The sequence below is a fragment of the Mastomys coucha genome, unplaced genomic scaffold (assembly GCF_008632895.1).
Source record: "Mastomys coucha isolate ucsf_1 unplaced genomic scaffold, UCSF_Mcou_1 pScaffold23, whole genome shotgun sequence".
Lineage (NCBI taxonomy): Eukaryota > Metazoa > Chordata > Mammalia > Rodentia > Muridae > Mastomys > Mastomys coucha.
This window is the reverse complement of record NW_022196906.1, coordinates 114464638-114482137: the sequence shown is the minus strand read 5'-3', so window position 1 is coordinate 114482137 and position 17500 is coordinate 114464638. Positions and strand designations below refer to the sequence as shown.

Below are 17500 nucleotides of genomic sequence, written 5' to 3'. Positions count from 1 at the left end.
ACACACACAGACCTACAGACACATACAGACACAGGCACACACACACACACAGACACACACACACACAGACACAGGCACACACACACAGGCACACACTGCAGAGCTGGTCCAAACCTGCATCAGGAGGCAGCTATAGATAGAGATGTTTCTGTCCTAGAGGGATGTCCCCCTGTTGTGGGATTATTGCCGTAGCTCCGACCTTGAGCAGCAGCAGCAACAACAAAACTTCCCTCTCCCAGGAGGGACAGAGCTGTACATCACTCTACAGATGACAGTAAACAAAACAGAGATGTGCAGGGCTCCATTCTCTTCTCCCACTGAGGAGGGCACCAATGTCCACCTCAAAGTGTTGCTCCAGTACACTCCTGACATCTGCTGCATCATGCACTGCCATCGAATGTGAACTCCCACCTAATCAGAGTCACATCTGAGTCATCTGTGGGAGGGGGAGCCTGTCGGCGTGAGGAGACAGCACGAGGGGTGGCTGCTTGGTGAGCAGCCCTGTGCTGCCCATCCTCCACAGCCTGTTCGCAGCAGACACCTTCCCGAGATCTAAGTTCATGGAGGGAGCTGTAGAGAAACCTGCACAGTGGTTGGTTGGCTACTTAACTTACATTTGTGTGTGTGGTGTATACATGTGTGAGTCGACACTGGGTATCGAGCTTCATTGCTCTCCCTGGTGCCTTCAGGGACCCAGAATTCACTGCTCAGCTGCACTACAAGGCAAGTGAGCCCTAGGATCCTCTTGTCTCTGTCTCCAGCCTGAGATGACTGGCACGGGTTACCATACGTCGTCTTATGTGTGTGCTGAGGGTCCGGGCCTCGTGCTTACACTGCAAGTATTTTACCCCTTGAACCATATCCCTAGTCCCTGTAAAACACTTAAAAAATATCCTACGGGGGTGGGGTCTGGAGAGAAGACTCAGTGGTTAAGAGCACTGGCTGCATTTGCAGAGGACCCAGCTTTAATTATCAGCACCCACATGGTGGTTCATAGCAATCTGTGACTCTAGTTCTGGGGTAGTTGACACCCTGTCCATGTACGCAAAACACTCATAAACATAAATAAACCTTTTAAAAACCCATTAAACACCCTACAGTATTATGTTTCTTTAATTCTCCTTTCCTCCTTCACGTCCTTTATAACGGGGAACAGAGGTCACCTGTAGGTGAGAGGCATCAACAAAGCACAACGCCCTCAGAACCATCTGCAGTAGAGAAAAGAGGGCTCAGCCACTTTCCACAGTGCTCTCTAGAGGATGGGCTCACAGGGCCATTCTGTATGTGGATGGCGAGGGGACCTGGGCCAGGGCTGGGGGTCCCTTTATCATGTGCAGCTAGCTCACATGGGCACATGATGTGCGCAAGCAGCTAATGCTGGAGAGTCAGCCATGAGACCAATCCCCAGCACCACTCACAAATATCAGAATTACAAGTCAAGAAAACCACAGGGGCCCAAAGCAGGCCCATTCGCTTCACACTTCTGGTGCTCTGATTCACTAGTAACTTTTTGTATCTGTCTCTACCACCTCTGCGATGGCTCCAGAGGGTCTGAGCTGGAGGGAAACCTCACGACTTCCTAATGGAACTCTCCTTGTGAGGACTATGATGTCACCAGGCTGTGGGGATGCCTTGGCTCCATTGTAATGTATGGGCTGTATGTGTGGCCTGTTACCCACTGAAATGTTATGTGGTACGTGACTGTAAACAATGAGACACAAAGTGCTTTTAGGATGAGTTCCAATGAGTAATTTAAATAGTTTCTGCTGAATGTGGAGTAACAACATAAGCATAAGTTAGTGTTAAACACACTGGTTCAAATACAAAAACACAAGGAGATAATTTTAAAAGATGCCAGTGCAACGTGCATGCCACACCCTCTGCCTTGGAAGGTGCTAATGGATGTGTTCTTTAAGTTGAGTACATGAAGTTTTTCTTATCAAAATGTGCATTTTCAGTTCACCTGAACGGCAATGGTTCGGGTAGCTTGCTCATTTCACATGGGGACAAAAGAGAAAGACAAAATCGGTTCCTTTATTGTCGGACCCTTCACTCACCCATTTAGTGTCTAATGTTTTCCTGCCAGGTATTGGGGACATAAAGCGAACTGTCCCCACTGCAGAGAGAAGGGTGGAGGCGCTACAGCCAGGAGTGTAAGGTGGCAGGTGGCAGGAGCAGGTCTGGGTGGTGTACAGCACACAGAAGCAGGGGTGCCCACACTGGCTTTGGAAGGATGTACTAGAGCTATCAACACGTGTGGGAAGGCACTGTGGATGGAGAAGTCACCTCTTGCAAAAGTCCAGACACATCGTGGAATGTACGGTGTGTGAGAAGGGATGAACCTGGGCGGGGGCGGGGGCGGGGGTGGGGGAGGGAGGAAGCTGGCGATTGATCTTCAAGGCCTCCATGCCTGCCTTGCCGGAGTGAAGTGTTCAGAAGTCACTGGGTGGTGGCAGACAGTGAGACCCTCAGAAAAGGGTGTCAAAAAGAGATCCCAAGAGAATGAAGAGGAAGCTGGATCAGAGGAGAGAGATGCTGCCCAAGTCCTTCTGCTTTTACAGAGCCTTGAGGTCATCAAGACCAGGGTGACAAAGATAAAAATAGAGAGAGTGTTTTTTGAGAAATGTATTTTTGTTTTAATTGTGTGTGTGTGTGTGTGTGTGTGTGTGTGTGTGTGTGTGCATCTGTGAGCTCACATGGGAGGTACCAACAGAGGCCAGAAGAGGGTGTTGGATGCCATCTACAACACTAGATACACTGACTATAGACGTGGTGGCTTCAGATTTTTGTATCAATACAACAATGTGGAGGATAAGGTAGTTTGAATAGGAATGGCCCCCACAGATTCATGTGTTTGCATGCTTGGCCCATAGGGAGTAACACCATCAGAAGGTGTGGCCTTGTTAGAGGAAGTACGTCACCGTGGGAGTGGGTTTTGACTAAAGTGTGAATGTTTAATATGCAATCTTTCTTCCCCTCCTCTGTTTGGCAGAAGGAATAACTGTTCATTCATCTTTTGCTAATGGACGCCCTTCTGTTTCCATCTAGCTCCTGAGCCTTTCCTTAGCAGAGGTAAAAAAAAAGCAATACTCCTATGCTCAAGCTCCACCCAGTGTGGCACACGGTCTCACCACGCTGCCTGTGGATCAAGACATAGAGCTCTCTGCTCCTCCAGCACCAGAAACCTTGGAAACTGTAAGCCAGCCCTGATTAAATGTTTTCTTTATAAGAGATGGTGGGATCGCAGCGTCTCATTGCAGCAATAGAACTCAAACTAAGGCAGAGGAGGAAGACAGAGACAATTCCCGGCTAAAGCTCGACCAGGAACATGTCAGCAGGAGCAGAAATGGTCATATGGGCCTTAGTGATATGCTGACAGACACAGTCGAGAACACAGGGGGCTTGGAACCTCTGCATATAGAAACAGGAGGTCGAGATCTGCCGACATCTCCCATGGATAGGATTCATTTGCAAAAGAGACTGTCCTGTGGATGGGGAATAAAGTTGAGCCCAGCACCAGGTGACCACAAGGAGAGATGGGGAATGGCAGATAGGACACTCAATGTCGCTCTCTGACCTTTACATGCACAGAAGCACACATGTGTGTACACATGTGTACACACAGGTGTGGGGGGTTCTAGTTTGATGTTCTCACAAGTGTGAAAAGTTTCCCCACATGCATGAGCAGCTTACCCCAGCCTTGCTTTTTTTTTTTTAACCTCTGCTATGGAAAGGCTCAGGAGCTAGATGGAAACAGAAGGGCATCCATTAGCAAAAGATGAATGAACAGTTATTCCTTCTGCCAAATAGAGGAGGGGGAGAAAGATTGCATATTAAACATTCACACTTTAGTCTAAATTAAAATGCAAATTAACTGTTGCTCTGAGAGCCCACAAGATACGACCAGCCGCATTAGACATGCCCAGATTAAGAGGAATTCCTAGAGGGAGCCAGCTACTTGTCCAACAGTTGCTTACATTCAGCAAAGAAAAAAAAAATCAAGCGAATCATTATTTCTTTTATATACTTGATATTTTTTCCTACAAAATCTGCCTGATTCAATGGATTTTGGAAAATGTCCAAAGTTCCCCAGGTCTCTTTTGTCAGTAAAAGTTCTACTGGTGTCAAGAAGTCTCAAAAGTAAAACAGGAAAAGAGGTATTCACATGTGTGCAGGACGAGCAATCAGACAGAACATCTTCCCAGGACCTGATGTTCAAGTGCGGAGTTGCAGTCTTATAGATCTGTCAGCGCCCTGATTGCTTCCTGGAGGCTGAAGGGGACAGCAGCATGCCCTCCTCTTCAGGCTGCCTTTCCTGGCTTGTCCAGAGAGGAAGTGGACCCTAGTACAGATGCACAGATGTGGTCAGTGGACCCTAGTGCAGATGCACAGATGTGGTCAGTGGACCCTAGTGCAGATGCACAGATGTGGTCTGCTGTGTACACTGAAGACCACTTGGGAATGAAAAAGAGCAGCAACTTGAAGCACTATTAGGTTTTATTTTTAAAATATAATAAAGTATATTCTGAATCTAAAACTAAACTTATCCATTACTTTAACATTCATATTGATCAAATAGATTCATAGCTTGTTAAAATGTCTGTTGTGCTCATAAATGGATGCTACATGATTTATGTGGCTCATTATGAAACAGATATCCATGGAGCTGATGCCTCAAGCCTGACATATCCTAAGCGTGGAGCAGATCAGAGGCAAAAAAAGACAGGGCCATGAGAGGCGAGTACAATGGAGCATGAAGACCCTGCTCAGGGGGCAATGATGATGTTTGCAGAAGAACGCCAAATAATCCAAAATGTATTTTCAGAAAGCCTAAGTTAATTTTATGTATCTATTTGGCAAAAGTTAAATATTTGGTTTAAATATCTAGATATTGCTGTCTAGGTATTTTTAAGATAAAGTTAATATCCAGAGGGCTAGAACAGACAGCTCAGTAGGTAGGGGTATGCCCCACTCCTCCAGAGGCCTTGATTCCCAGCATCCACATCAGGCACTCACAACTACCTGTGACCAGGGGAGCAGATGTCTCTGGCCCCAAGGGCGCCTACATCAACCAGGCACACCCCCACACATGTGCGCGCGTGCGCGCGCACACACACACACAGGCACAGGCACACACACACACACAGATACATGCACACAGAGGCACATACACATACACACAGGCACACACACAGGCACACACACATGCACACACACACAGAGGCACACGCGCACAGAGGCACATACACACACAGGCACACACACACACACACATGCACACACACAAAGCGTATACACACACACAGACACAAAGACACAGATGCATGCACAGACACAAGATACAAACACACATACACAGATCACACATGGACACTCATACACAGACCCAGACATACACACTGACACATAGACACAGATATGCACTAACACATACACTCATTCACATACAGAGTTAAAAAAATTTATATTTAAATTTGTAGACTTTGACTTAAATCAGTTACTCCCTATAATGTGGCTAGGTCTCACCCACACTCACCAGAGAAGCAGAAAGAAGGCTGGCAGACCACACCACCTCCAGCCTTGAACCAGCGACTCTTCCTGGGTCTCCAACCTCCACTCACCCTGAAGCCTGGATCAGCCAGTTGGCACCATCACCTAAGCACATTCCGTAAGACAAATCGACCTCTCCCACACACAAACCCCAGCGGTTCTGCTCTCAGGGGGCACACACTGACCTGCTCTGGCTCCCATGGTAGACACCTTGAGTCCTGCCAACACTCGGAAGTGTGTGCGTATGTAAACATGAATGCTGGAGCAGTCAGAGTGACCGCTGGGTGTGTAATTTATCCCCAGGGAACACCAGTGTTGTCACAGTTTGCCATCTTCTGAAAGACTTTATTCTCCAGGCTGGCTCAGTTGGTACAGCGCTTGCTGAACTAGTGTAAGGACCTGAGTTCAGGCCCCCAGATGCCATGTAAGCCAGATATGGTGGTGTGCATCTGTAGTCCCAGAGCTCTTAAAGGGAGATGGTCGAGTCCCCTGGAAGTTTGTGAGCCAGCTAGCGTGGCATTTACAATGGTCAGGAAGAGATCCAGTCTCAAGCAAGGTAGAAGGCATGGCCTGACACATGAGGTTGTTCTGTGACCTTTACATGATGTCGTGACATGCTGCATCCACACGCATGAACATGGACATAGGAACATGCAAAACATGAGTTTTAAAACCCGATTTTTTTCAGTTGACATCTGCTCAGAGACCACTAGAGGGCAGCCGCGTACTTGGGAGCTGGAAGGTGTCGCCTTTAGCAAAGGGAATGAACTTATTACCACGATGACCAGAACAACCACAGTAAATAACAAGGACATTGAAACCTTTCAGTAAAATTTCCGTTTGCTGCCATTTCATTTCATCAGTCATCGATTCTGCCCAACATCATGGTAACAATTAATTCTCTCAGCCTTTGGGTGTCTGTGCTCAAAGCCTTCCAGACAGGACATCTTTACCCAGCCTCGGAATAATCTTGCACAGTGTGGTGTGCTACCTGCACTTGATAGTTGAAGAATCAGAGGCCCAATCAGTGGAGCTTGGGTGGCACTCCCGTGGGTGTGGTGTATTTTAAGAGCAGTCTCAAAAGGGGTGAGGTGGTGAGGGGCTACTGGCTGCTAAGGGCTACTGAGGGGGTAGGATATTCAGTTTTCTTTAGCGAGGATGTTTTCTTGTGTTAGAGAGAGGATCACAGGGCAGGGGCTTGGACAAGCCAGCACAGAAGACAGAGGGCAGGCAGGGACTAGGAATAAGTGTCACATTGCTGAGGACAATTCCTAGAGACACCAGCATGACCCTCTACACAACAGCAGAGCTGAACAGTTCTGAGCTGGCCGTCTGTGCCCAGTTGGGGTTGGAATTAAGTTTTCCCTGTTCCTTGCTGGATGGCTGGGAGGCTGTCCCGGGGGTGACCCCAAACCTGTGTGGGGGCAGCGCTCATTGAACTCAGTGGGTTACAGAAACTCTAACAAGAGAGAAGAGGACATGAAATTGGGAGAAGGTTGTAGGGCGTTCTGAGAGGAGTTGAGAGAGGGCTGTAGGGTGGTTACTATGAAACACATTGTATATCTGTATGCATTTATCCAAAAACAAAAAAGAGACTGAAGATCAAGGGGTGGTGGTGGGGGGTAGGGTGTAAAGGAAGAGAGAGAAAGGAGAAGGGGCAAACCTCAGCAAAGCTCAGTGGAAATTCACACCACACTGTGGGAGTGAGTTCACACCACACTGTGGGAGTAAGTTCACACTACACTGTGGGAGTTCGCACCACACTGTGGGAGTGAGTTCACACTACACCGTGGGAGTTCACACCACACTGTGGGAGTGAGTTCACACCACACTGTGGGAGTGAGTTCACACCACACTGTGGGAGTTCACACCACACTGTGGGAGTGAGTTCGCACCACACTGTGGGAGTTTGCACCACACTGTGGGAGTTCACACCACACTGAGCTCATGTGGAGCCCAGAGCTTGCCCTGGCCATGGGACCAGAGCTGCTTTAGGAAGCAAGGACAGGAGCTGGAGAGATAGCTCAGCAGTTAAGAGCATTGACTGCTCTTCTGAAGGTCAAATCCTAGCAACCACGTGGTGGCTCACAACCACCTGTAATGGAATCCAATGCACTCTTCTGGTGTGTGTGTCTGAGGACAGCTACAACGTATAGATAAAAATAAATGAATCTTTTAAAATAAAAAGAAGCAAGGACAGGGGCTTGGAATGCAGCTCAGGCGACAGAGGGTTGACGTGGCTTGATTAAAGCCCAGGGTTTACTCCTCAGCACCACATAAACCTAGTGTGATGGCACATCCCATGTCATTCCATTCTGGAAATGGAGGGAGGGCAATCTGAAGTTCTAAGTCAACTTCAGCTAGATATTGAGTTTGAGGCCATCCTGGGTCACATGAAATCCTGTCTCAAAACAAAAAACAAAAATACAGAAGGGGAGGAAAATCTTTTGTGGACCAGTATTTGCCAGTCATGTCTATGGGAAGCCACTGCAGGGGGTGGTGCCATCTCCATCACGGAATTTTACCAGAGGTAGACTCAGTCGTACCGCACCACTAGCCAATGCCAGCCACTGGGACGTGGGCACCCTGGATGGCAGAAGCTGGGTATGGCCCAGAATCAACTAAGATCCAGGGAGGAGCATGCTGACCAGGGAGGACGCTGACGTGAATCAGATTAGACTGCACACCTGGGTCTTTTCCACCTCTATAGTCTTGGGGGAAGGAGATGAGGAGGGAAACAGAATGAGAGAAAGAAAGAGGAAGAGAGAGAGGAAAAGACAGAGAGAGGGAGGGGTGAGGGAAGAAGAGACTTAGAGAGAGAGAACAAGCAGTGATTGGTAATATTCTCATAAAGAATGGAAGAGGGAAAACTAAGGAAAAGACACAAGTACAAGAATCTGCCATCAGGTGTCAATGGAGAGTCGGGACAGCTCCAGGTCGGCCCCAGCTCTCAGGAGCCTCCTAACCACCCTGGATCAGCTGATACAGTTCCCACCCTGGATCAGCAAGGACTGATGGGGCTCGGTGCAGAGCTGCCCGTTACACAGCACCCTGAGCAGCTGCCTGTCTGAAGCTTTCCTTCGCACACACCTGATGTGGGCGAGTCTTCCCTCGTCTCTGGTCTGCTTAGGATGGCTCTGGCTTCTCCCCAGAATCAGCTTGTTCTGTGGCTCAGGGTAGTGATGATGTCATCTCTACATCTGCGGAAGAGATACACTAACCGGAAGAGATTGTGTGCATGTATGTGTGTGTGTGTGTGCCTGTATGTGTGCATGCATGTGTATATACATGCATGTATGTACACATGCGTGTGTGCATGCTCATGTGTGTGTGCATGCATGTGTGTATGCACGTGTGCCTATATGTGCGCATACATATGTGTGTGTATGTATGTGTGTTTACATGTGTGTGTATATGTGCATATTCACGCTCTCGTGCATGTGTGGGTGTGCATACGCATGTGTGTGTGTGTGTGTGTGTGTGTGTGTGCATGCAGAGGGAGGTCAGAGGACAAGCACACCCTCCATCCTTTGATTTGTTTTTGAGGCAGGGCCTCTCCATGACCTAGAACTAACCATGAAGGCTAGGCTGGCCAGCCCTGAGCACAGGTATCTGACTGTTTCTGATTCCCCAGAACCAACATTACAAACATGCACCACCACACCCCATGTTTACACACAGGCTCTGGTGACTGAACACATGTCGTCATGCTGGCAAAGCAAGCACTCAGCACGTCACCGTCACCACACGACCCATCTCCCCAGGCCCTACCTCCCTCAAGAAGAGAGCTCACAAGGCTTTTATAAAGCATCAACATTTGCTTCAATTTTTTTTTTCGAGACAGGGTTTCTCCACATAGTCCTGGCTGTCCTGGAACTCACTCTGTAGACCAGACTGGCCTCGAACTCAGAAATCCGCCTGCCTCTGCCTCCCAAGTACTGGGATTAAAGATTTGCGTTACCCCTGCCTGGCTTGCTTCAATTGTTTTTAGTCGTGAAAAAAATACACATGAAAATAAAAGAAAAGATGGGTGTGTTGAGATAAATGCCATTCGCAAGGACATGTTCTATCACGAATGATGTCCTGTGCCATTAATTTGTTCCCTTGCTAACTGTCTCTTCCCTGGAATCTAATCCCTAGGGGTCATGGTCCCTGCATCCTCATGCATTTCTGATGCTGTGATAAAATATCCTGACAAAATCAAGGCAGAGAAGAGAGGGTCCATTTTCACTCACAGCTTTCAGTTGCAGAAGGGAAAGCAAGGTGGCAGGAAGGTGGGCTAGCTCAGGAGTCAGGTGACAGGAAGGTGGGCTAGCTCAGGAGTCAGGTGGCAGGAAGGTGGGATAGCTCAGGAGTCAGGAAGGTGGGATAGCTCAGACATCTGGCAGGAAGGTGGGCTAGCTCAAGAGTCAGGTGGCAGGAAGGTGGGATGGCTCAGGAGTCAGGCAGCAGGAAGTGGGATAGCCCAAGAGTCAGGTGGAAGGAAGATGGGATAGCCGACCACGCATCTCCAGCCAAGAGCAGAGAGTGGAAGGGCACACATGCCCAGCCCTCAGCCAGATTTCTCCACACAGTCCAGGGTCCAATCCCAGGGGATGGCTCCACCCACAGTGGGCTCAGTTTTCTCATACTAACGTAATCAAGACCAGTCCTCCCAGGCATGCCCACAGCCCATCCTGATCTATACAACCCCCCGCCCCCGCTGAGACTCTCTGGGCAGTAGATTTTATCAAATTGACAGTAAGCCTCACCTTCACACAGACCCTTCCACAGGCCAGAGGGAGGCACTTGGCTGTCTGTTGAGTGTTGAGTAGGCACGTGGACTAGACCAAGAGCCTCAGTGGGATGCTGAGACAATGTAGGCATCAAGACAGGTATCAAGAGCAAATTATCAACAAATTATTATTATCATTTGTAATGGGGAGAGTACTTGTCACTGAGCCACAAGCAAGATTAACCAAGTTCCATGATTGCACTCAAGAGCTCTACATACAGATACATGCGCTAATGTCCCAAAGACAGAGCTTTGAGCAAGAAAGCAATGTCTCCTTCCATTTTGTTCTGGGCTTTTTTTTTCTTTCTTTCTCTCCCTTACTTTGCTGACTTGATGTTAAAGTTAGTGCCTGATATCCTGCACCGGTGCTGCCAAGGTGAGGGAACTGAATCACGAAGAATTAAACGCAATCCAGGCTCAGCATGTCAAATACAAGAAGCCTGTATTTCAGGGTTATGTTCAACGTGGTATTTGGTTACTGTTTAAGCTTCGATGAAAGTATAATTTCTAAAGGATTTCTGCAGAAATATGTTTCTATGGCAGCTGTAGGTCTGAAACACTTCTAATCTTTGGTTAAACATACCACACCCATTTTACATCATGATAGATTATGTTCTTTCTGTGACATGTCAAGAGCCATATAAATCTAGATGGCGGAGGCTTCTGAAGTCATGACAGGTGGATCTGTGAGATTGTACTGGTGCATAAGCCCAGCAAGGGGAGTTTCTGTCTGTGCATTATGCTATATCATCTCCTCAGAGCCCAGAAAATGCTTTCAAGATTCCATTTCTAGGGCTGGAGGGATGGCTCAGTGCTTAAGAGCACCGGCTGCCCTTGTGAGGGCCCAGGCTTGATTCCTAGCTCCTGCATGTGGCTTAGGACTGTCTGTAACTCCAGTTCCAGGGGATCCAACGCCATCTTCTGGATTCTGCAAGCACTGTATGTGTTTGGTACGCATGCATATAAGCAGGCAAACACACACACACACACACACACACACACACAAAACTTTAAAAAGCCTTTAAATAAGATTCTATTTACCAGAAGATGAGGGTTAGTTGCGTTCTGAGGGAGGCAACAATAACAGAGATTGGACATAGGATGGATACATTAAAAAATAATTCTTGGTCCTGCAAAATGGTCAGGTAGGTAAAGATACTTGCTACACAGCCTGGTGACCTGGGATTAACCCTCAGAATCTGTGTAATGGTGGAAGGAGAGAAGTGACTTCATAAAGCCGTCCTCTGACCTCTACACATGTGCCACGACACATCTGTATCCCCCTCACACACGTACACACAATAACAAATGCAAGCCTTGAAAAGGCACTTCTTGCTCTTCAAAATAGTCTAAAGATCAACACTATTTACTAGTTTTTCCTTCTCGATATTTTATGTGTTGAAATTACTAAATTAGCCCTGAAAATATTTTGTATGGTTCTCCAGAGACTTGGCAGGCCCTCTGCTGCCACAGCCCAATGACTCGCCCTGACTGCTATTTAACACAGTCGAGGCCATGGGTATCTGTAAATAAGGCCCCACAGTAGCTTGCAAGTGGTTCATTTAGCAATTTGCTTTGCTAATGAAAGCAGCAATTCCATTTACAAAAAATGTCAACGATACCAGGGGAGCCAGCCTACGTACTTATGCATGTGGCTGCCAACACACATGGGTGCTGCTGTAGACAGAGATTAGGAGAGGATGGGGGACCCCCCAAAGCCTACAGAGCTCTTGGACACCAATGTTGCTAAGCTCCTTTGGGGAAACTTATTCACCCACACTCTCTCCAGAGTCATGTCCTCCCTTCTTGCTGTGCATAAACACCACAAACTAGGCTCACTTTCCACACTGCCATTCCATCCAACCCATGATCCGCTGATCTGTTCATCTGCTATTCCTGGATCAATAAGATACATGTTTTGCTATTTTATAGGCGTGGGAATGGAGGCACATTATAGTTTATACCACATTGTGTGAGGTTCATTTCTGTGCCTAGTGTTCTGGGTCCATGTCTATTTCCCCAGTTCCCACTGTGTGGCAGAAGCCTCCATCCTGGTGGACACATAGTAGGACCTCCACAAACACAGATGCTACATTCTAACTTCCAATGCTACACCATCCCCTAGCTGTGTGTCTTGCAAGTGAAGTCCCCACAACTGGGAGAAATTTGTCACAGCTGGCAGATAGGGAGTCTCTTCAGGAGCTGGGCAGAGTCTGACATCTAGTGGGTTTGTTCAGGTCATGTAAACACTTCAGAACATCTCCAAAGAAGGATGGGAGTCCTCGGTGGAGGGCCCCTCCGCTCCAGTACCCAGCCACCTTAGTAACGAGCAGTGGCTTCCATGGTGTCACCCAATGGAGGAAGCTCAGTGACGAAGAATCAGACTTTGGGCATTTCTCAACTGAGACTCCTTCCTCTCAGATGACGATAGCTGTGTCAAGTTTGCATAACTATTGAGCACAAGCCGGGCGGTGGTGGCGCATGCCTTTAATCCCAGCACTTGGGAGGCAGAGGCAGGTGGATTTCTGAGGTCGAGGTCAGCCTGGACTACAGAGTGAGTTCCAGGACAGCCAGGGCTACACAGAGAAACCCTGTCTCGAAAAACCTAAAGCCAAACCAAAACAAAAAAACCAGCACAATGATTTTGAAATTTTAAAAAGATATTTATTTTCATTTTACGTTTATGAGTGGTTTGCCTGAATGTATAGTTTGTGCACCTTGTGCTTAAAGCAACCACAGAAGTCAGATTCGGTGGAACTATAGCTATAGAGAAGTCTTAACCACCACATAGGTGCTGAGAATCGAACCTGGGTCCTCTGCAAGAGCAGCCAGGGCTCTTAACCACTGAGCCATCTCTCCAGCTCCCAATCGTCTTAAAAATTTTAGTTTATTTATTTATTTGTATGAATGTACACATGTATGCATACATGTATGTATGTGTGCTTACATATATGTATGTATACATGCTTGCAGGTACCACCCATGATGACTAGAGGAGGGCATCTGATCTCCTGGACCTGGCCCTACAGGCAGCTCTGAGCTACCCATGATGGGGGCTGGGAATAAATCCAGGTCCTTTAGAACAGCCATGCCATCTCTCCAGCACTAACATGATTAAAAAGGCAACTCTGGTTAAATACACCATTTACCATATTACAAAGACAGTCATTTACCAGATTAGCGACTCTAAGGGCCTGGCTCAGTGGTGTGAAATACATCCACAGTGTGCAATCATTCACATGATTCACACTCAGAACTCTTCATCTTATGAAACTCAAGTCTACATCCATCAAGCAGTGGATTCCCCATCCCAAGGCCTGGCAACCTCCATTCACCATTGCCAGCCTGGAGTGGGGGGATGGCGGCTGAGGGGTGAAGGAGTGGTCTTACAGATGGTTGTGAACCGCATGGGAATGCTGGGAATTGAACCCAGGTCCTCTGGAAGATCATCCAGTGCTGCAACCACTGAGCCATCCCTCCAGCCCCACTTCTGTGATCATCTGACTGAACTCTGCCTTCCCACTGGGGTGTGAATGGCTTCGCTCACCGCAGCATCCTTAGCATGAACTACAGTATCTGGAATTCTCTGAAGGCTTTAAATCGATCTGTAAACGAACATACCACCTTCCTCACTGCTAGCTTTTAAAACGTTTTCATTATTGAAGTATCATGCCGATGCTGACAGAAGGTGACAAAGTGTGTGTGGTGGCTGTGCCCATCGGAAACATAACCACTCGCAAATGTATTTGCCGTTTATAAATATCCAGGAAATGCCATCAGCCATGCCTGCTACCTCTAGCAGAAAGCAGGAGCGAGGCTTCCTATCTGACTAAAAACGGCAAGCCAGGTGCTGAGGCCGTAACTAATACTGTGACTCCTTGGAGGAAAACTCATTAAAAACAAAAACTATGATGAATGCTTCATAAAAGTTTGCTTACATATAAAGAACTTGAGTGGGCCAGCAAGATGGCTCTGGGGACAAGGAGCTTGCTGCCAGCCTGATGGCCGGGGTTTGATCTCCAGGACCCACATGGTAGACAGGGAGAACAGACTCCTGCAGGTTGTTTATGAACTTGACAAGCTTGGTGTGGCACACAAACACATACACATACACCACACACCAAGGGAGAGACACACAGGGGGAGAGAGAGACAGACACACAGAGAGAGAATAACTAAATGGAATAAAAACTGGAGTTCAGCCTCACACAGCTACAGAATTTGCTGTTTTCATTCCTAAGTCAGCACTACCTATGAGTTCGCCAAGGCGCCTGCTCTCACCCTGTACCATTCATTCCTATTCCCCACCATTTCTAAAATGCTAGGTTGTGGGACTCTCCATCCTCAAATGCTATGCCAGGAGCAGAAACAAGGTGAACACCTGAGGGACGTGGAAGACTGGCAATTCTGATCACATCAAAAATATAGAACGTTGAGTGAAGCGCAGAAAAATTGTAGAGGGCCTTTCTTCTAAATAAGCATCTTTGAAAAATCTCCCCTCCTCTACATCCCCAGTATCTGCTTGTGTGTGTTCTAGTGCCTGGGCCTGGAGGAGCCACGGCACGCACATGGAGGTCGGACAGCCTCAGGTATCCATCACCTTGTTTGAGACAGGGGACAGGTCCTCACTGTTTACTGCTGAGTACATGAGGATAGCTGGTCCTCAGGCTTCTGGGGATCCTCCTGTCTCAACTGCCAGCTCTCCGTGGGAGTGCCGGGCTTGCGGGCACCGGCAGAGTCTTGTCTGGCCTTTATGTCTCTTCTGAAGATTTAAACTTGGGTTTTTTATGCTTTGGTAATGGGCGCTTTACCCGCCGAGTCAGCTCCCTACAGAAATGACTTTAACAGGAGTGTGGGGGTACCCACCCAGAGATTAGACCGCTCTGCTCAAATTCAATGTTGTGATCTCTTTCTTCCTTTGTTTTCCAGCGCTGGATTGAACCCAGGACCTTGCATAGGCTAGGCGAGCACTCTGCCACTGAGTATATTCCCAGTTCCCTTTTGACCTTTTATTTTGAGATGGGGGGATGGGGGGGCGGTGGGGGAGTCTCCCTAAGTTGCCCAGGATGGCCTTGAACTTGTGACTGTCCTGACTTAGCTTCCGAAGGGTTAGGGTAACAGGCCAGCACCACTATGTCTAGCTTGAATCAACGTCGCCACCACCATGAAGAGACCCTGTTGGAGTTCTGCTGGTGGCCAGGCTCATCCCAAATTTCTGGTAAGACTGTTTATGTCACACAAACATACAGCAGCAAGGTGCTGTCAGCCTGTGCGGAACGCAGCGTCCACAGCTATTTTTATGATGTGAGAGACACAGGGTGTATTTACTGTAAGATGCACGACCCTAGTACCACCTAATTCTGGCTAGTAACTCCGACTGGGGTGGGGGACGGTAGCCACACGCTCTGAGATGTAGATGCCTCGTGTCCAGAGTCACCGAGTGAAAGATTTATTTATTCAGCTCCCAATGCTCTCTCATGAATTACACCCGCACTCACTCAGAGTGAACCCCTGGTGTCACGTGACCCGGTATATACTAGTGGACCCAATGCAACAGTGGTGAACACTGTTCATTTCATGAATACATTAGATGTCACACAGGTCCCCATTCAAAGGTATATGTCAAGCCAGTCATGCTGGAGTCTACAGCCACAGCCAGTGAACTGTCGCCCAGGGATCCAGTTAGCATGGGAACCTGGGAATTTTGGGGTGCTAACAAACCGTGGTTATCCCCATGGCCTCTGAGAACGTCTGCCCTGCCTAAGACCTTGGGCACACATGTAACAGGCTCCACGGGAATCAATGAATGAACAGGGCGTGGTAGAAAAGCGAAGCTGGATCCTCACGCCGGGGTGAGGGCTTGATGGAGGCCCGGTGGGGCTTCACTTAAGAAGACTGGGCTGGAAGCTGCTCCCCCACCCCCACCCCACCATAGCTGCCCGGGTTCACAGGCTTCCTTCCTTCCAGGAAGCTCCACCCTCTCTCAGCACAGTTCACCCAGGTCTTCAATCCACAAGACTAACTTCCTCTCAGTTGTGCCTTACCAAAGAGCTCAGGCCTCCATTTTAACAGGGGTCATGCCTGGAAGTGAGGCCCAAGGTTACGGCCAGCGACAGTGAGCCCTCCTCGCTCTGCACACTCATTAAGCCGAGGTCTTAGAGGATAGAGGAGACCCAGCTGTGTGCTTGGGGGCACATCTGTTCGAGACACGATGGCTCAGGGTAGGCATGCTAGTGCATACTTTTAATCGCAGCACTTGGGACACAGAGGCAGGTGGATCTCTGTGAGCTCTGGACCAGCCATGAAACCTTGTCTAAAAATAAATAAATAAACAAATAAATAAATAAATATGAAAGAAAGAAAGAAAAAGAAGGTGGTTCAGATGAGTATCCTCCGCCCCCACATTCTCTCCCACAACATCAGCTCTCAGTGTGATTAGCTGCAGCTGCTCTGAAGGCCCTGGCCATTTTGCCATCCTTGCTATGGACTCCTCCCTCATACTCCTCCCTAACATTCCTCCCTAACACTCCTCATGCTCCTCCCTAACACTCCTCATGCTCCTCCCTAACACTCTCCTCATGCTCCTCCCTAACACTCCTCACCCTCCTCCCTAACACTCCTCACGCTCCTTCCTAACATTCCTCATGCTCCTCCCTAACACTCCTCACACTCCTCCCTAACACTCCTTCCTAACACTCCTCATGCTCCTCCCTAACACTCCTCACACTCCTCCCTAACACTCCTCACGCTCCTCCCTAACACTCCTCACGCTCCACCCTAACACTCCTCACGCTCCTCCCTAACACTCTTCACAGTCCTCCCTAACACTCCTCACGCTCCACCCTAACACTCCTCACGCTCCTCCCTAACACTCTTCACAGTCCTCCCTAACACTCCTCACGCTCCTCCCTAACACTCTTCACAGTCCTCCCTAACACTCCTCACACTCCTCCCTAATACTCTTCACAGTCCTCCCTAACACTCCTCATGCTCCTCCCTAACACTCTTCACAGTCCTCCCTAACACTCCTCACCCTCCTCCCTAACACTCCTCACACTCCTCACGCTCCTCCCTAACACTTCTCACACTCCTCTCTAACTCTCCTCATGCTCCTCCCTAACACTCCTCACACTCCTCTCTAACACTCCTCATGCTCCTCCCTAACACTCCTCATGCT

At 48.4% G+C, this 17500-nt stretch overlaps 1 protein-coding gene and 1 pseudogene across 3 annotated transcripts in view; both read right to left on the bottom strand.

Moving 5' to 3' along the window:
- Window positions 1-5665, bottom strand: part of LOC116072541 — an 8874-nt pseudogene extending 3209 nt beyond the window's left edge.
- The window catches only part of Myrip (myosin VIIA and Rab interacting protein), a 194785-nt gene that overhangs the window by 101858 nt on the left and 75427 nt on the right, over window positions 1-17500 (bottom strand). The window lies entirely within an intron of this gene.